The following is a 3,894-nucleotide window of genomic DNA, read 5'->3' on the forward strand; positions in this document are numbered from 1 at the left end:
GGGTACCCAAGGGATGCGGTGGCTGGAGGAGTTGACACCCTCTCTGGCTGCGCTAGCCGGTGCATCCCAGAGGAGGTTTTGCCCTGGAGAATGAAAGGGGGCGGCTGGTTTTGGTGCTCACATCTTGCTCACACATCTAAGACCCAGGGAAGAGCCACAGAAGGGACGTAGGGGCTGGAAGCAGTGCCTCACTGTAGGTTCATTCACTTTCATTTATCAGGCAGAGGCCAACAGCAAGGACTGATCTCATGTTCAGGCAAGCCGGTGAGGAACAAGTCACCACCTTTGAGCATCCCGGGACCCCACAGAAGGTCACCCCACAGAAGGTCTAGGCATCCTCCCAGCAGGACCCAGCTGCTCCTAGCTGGTTATGCTCTTTGGATTGTAGCTGTGCCTGCAAAGAGCTGGGTGCTGCACCCCACAGAGGGCACAGCATTGCTGGCCTCCCTCTCACAGCAAAGGTTGGGTGCTCCCTCTGCAGAGCTGCTGTTCAAGCCCCCAGTGTTGGAGGATGGGACCCTGTGAATGGGCAGGGGCAAGCACCCAAGCTGGTGAGTGCTGAGATGGGGTGACAACAGCCCACCCCAGCCCCGCAGGAGGCACAGGGGTAATAAACGATGCTGGACAAGTTGCCATCGGCAGAATCCAGGAGTGTTATAAAACCTGAATCTCCTGAGCCTTCAGCTGGGACTGCAGCTGCAGAGCAGGAAGCAAACAGGATCCCGGCTGGCATTGTGAAAGCAAACACCATAAATCCAAGGAAGTGCTGCGATTGCTGTTTTAGGCACTGGGGAGCTTGGCTTCTGCTCCCCACAAGCACTTTATTTTCTCTCTAAACAGAAAAAAAAAAACCAAAAAAAACCAACCCCAACTTATCGCTGGGCTGAGCTGCCCCAACAGGATCCTGGTGCTGCCTTGGGCCCCGGGGCGGCTGTGGGATGTGGGCATCTCTCCTCGCCCAGCGCCTTGAAGATGCTTCAAGCCACAGAGTCCCCAGGGCAGCGGGGCAGGGTGCAGGCAGATGCCAGCTCTGAGCCATGTCCGCTCACCTGGACACTCAATGCTCACCGGAGCAGCTGGACCCCAGGAAGAGCTGGGCAACCAGGACCAGGAAGGGGGACGGCAAAGGGTTACCCAGGGAATGGCAGCCGGCTCACTCCATCTTTCCTTCTGCAGCTCGTAAGCCAGACGGGATAGCTCCCGGAGGCTGGAACTACGGGTGGGATCAGAGCCAACCCCACCAATGAGGCTGTTGCTTCAAAAAGGGGACAAAGTGGAAGGAACATGATGAAAAACTTGATGTCACCTTACTCTGCAGGCTACCTGCCCGCTGGGTGGAGCTCCATGCTGCTGGAGGAGCATGGGCTGGGAGGCGTGCTGGCATGCCCTGTCTGTCCCATGGGCGTCCCCAGCCTCAGCGCTCACACCCCAATCCTCCTCACAGGAGAGAGCTGTTTCCACCACGCAGGTTGGGCGCAGTGTTTTGCAGGGGCTCTACAAGCCCGGGTCGGATGGTCTCTGTGGGTCCCCAGCCGTGAGATGGGGTCTGTTATGGGGTGGTGTCCATGGGTGCCAAGCTGTGGGATAGGGTCTGCTGTCGGATGGCATCTGTGGGTCCCCAGCCATGGGATGGGCTCTACTGGGGGATGCGTCTGTGGGTCCCCAGCCATGGGACGGGCTCTGCCCACCCCAGGCTGGGTGCCTCCTCCCCATAGCTGGTGGCAGGCAGGGCTCCACGGTCTGGGCAGCCCCACGCCATGGCTCCCTCGGGCTCCCTTGCCCTCTTGCCCTCTCTCGCATTGTCTCATCCTCCCTTGCTTGCCCCCATGCTCCATCCCCCTCCGTCATCCTTTGGCACTCTCCCCGGCCATTTAACCCAGCTGTGGCTGCTCTGTGCCAGGCCAGGTTTTGGCACCAGTGGGTTAGCCATGCATCCCCGCTGCTCTCAGCCCTGGGAGGGTGCTGGCACCCACCCTGGCACCCCAGCACCTTGGGACCCCCAGGTAGCCCAGCACCCTAGGTGTGCTGCTGCCCGTGGCTCTGCCTGGGCTCCCCTCGAGGGAAACGTGCCGGGAGGGCTCAGGGTGTTTAGGAAAACAGGCCTTGGCACTTTCTGGCCATCCCGGGAAAATAAAAACATCCGGGCGGGCAGCCGCGCAGCGAGTGCGAGAGGCCGGCACTCCATAAATCCCCTGGAGCAGGTGCTTTGTAGTCGGCACAAGGAAATGAGCACATTATTCAGCTCGGCTTAAACCCCGAAATGTTTCCTGTCCTGTGAGTCAGAAATAACCCTGGGAGATCATTCCTGGGCCACGCAGGAGCCACGTTGGCCAAAAAAGTGCCGCACGCTTGTCAGGCCCGGGGACCCGCTGGAGAGCTCAGGGGTCCGGGCACCCCGCGACAGAGCAGCTGTCCGGGGCAGATCCACAATGCAGGCGACTTTAATATGACATAGCCGTACCACCCGGATGACCCTGCTGTGTAACTGCTCCGGGAGGTGCTGGGGAGCCCCTGGGGACTCCCAGACCTGTGCTGGGCACCATGCTTCAGTGGGATGCAAGGACAGGGAGAGCCCCAGGAGGCACTGGGGCTCTCTGGGTCCTAGATGGATCCCGCAGACCTTCTCCGGCCTCTCTCTGGGATCAGAAAGACAGATCCTGTGCTCCAGCCATAAGCCCCCCTGCACCCTGCATCGCCATCGTGCGTCATGGGCTGTTGGCTGGCACCCACGGGAGCACCCTGGGGTGCTGCCCTGCTTTAGGGGAAAAGCCACGGACAGCTGGTAGCTTCATGGTGGAAGAGTCCACCTGGGCATGGGGCTGAAACCTCTTATACCTGGCCTGGGGGTCCCAGAGCAGATGGAGAGGAAAGAAACGCAGCTGGTGCCCCCAGCTCAGCATGGGCAGCGTCCGCCTGAGGGGGGACGTGGGCGACACGTCCTGTCCTGGTGCCCTACAAGGACACGCACAGGGCCCTGCCGTGGGTCTGGGGCACAGAGGGGCGCAGGCACTGAGGACTGAACCCATTGACCCACTGGGAGAGCCCCTGCCCTGAACTGGAGGGGACAACATAGCTGCTTCATTACCCACATTTTTCCCTTTAAAACCTTTGCCTCTGCTCCATTTTTTCCACTGTTGGCACACAAACCCCGAACCCAGACAAGGAGCCCTTCAGGTTTCCCCGACAGCAGGAACACGGGAAGCCCGTATGTGCAAAGGTCACCCTGCGTGCCTGCGCCCATCGCCGTGTGTCTTATGCCCACCTGGCCAAGGCCTCCCTGACCTGGAGATGTTCCTCTCCCATTTGGGATGGGATGGCCTTTGGCGTCCTGCAGCACCAGGGATGCCCCAGTGACGTACGTGCCCTGGCACAATGGCACCCACACGGCTCCTCCACCCAGCCCCAGCGGAGGCAACCGTGCCTCAGGCACCCACTTGTGGTGCCTGCCACAGTCTTTACAGCCACCTCCCAAGGTTGACAGGTTTCTGGCCCCACTCTCGGTGCAGAGGTGAAGGCACTTGGCAAGGCCCTGCAGCCTGCTAGCTCGCATTGCTGTGCTCCAGGAGGTGGAAAAACATTTTTTACAATTAAACAATCATCAGCTTTGGGACTTGGGGCTCAGTTTCGACTGATGGGAACCTGGAAAACAAGCTGGGAACTTCATGGGCATGAGCTCCTCAGGGCAGGCGGGCATGGCTGTGCCCTTGGTGCCCACCATGCTCTGGTGCAGTTCGAGGAGCACCACAGACTACCATGGGCCACCATGGACTGCCATGGCCCGCCACAGACCACCATGGACCGCCACAGCCCACCATAGACCATCATGGATCTCCGTGGACTGCCATGGACTACCACAGTCCACCATAGAATCATAGAATCATTTAGGTTAGAATC

This window comes from Fulmarus glacialis, unplaced genomic scaffold (genome assembly GCF_000690835.1).
Source record: "Fulmarus glacialis isolate BGI_N327 unplaced genomic scaffold, ASM69083v1 scaffold11746, whole genome shotgun sequence".
Classification (NCBI taxonomy): Eukaryota; Metazoa; Chordata; class Aves; order Procellariiformes; family Procellariidae; genus Fulmarus; species Fulmarus glacialis.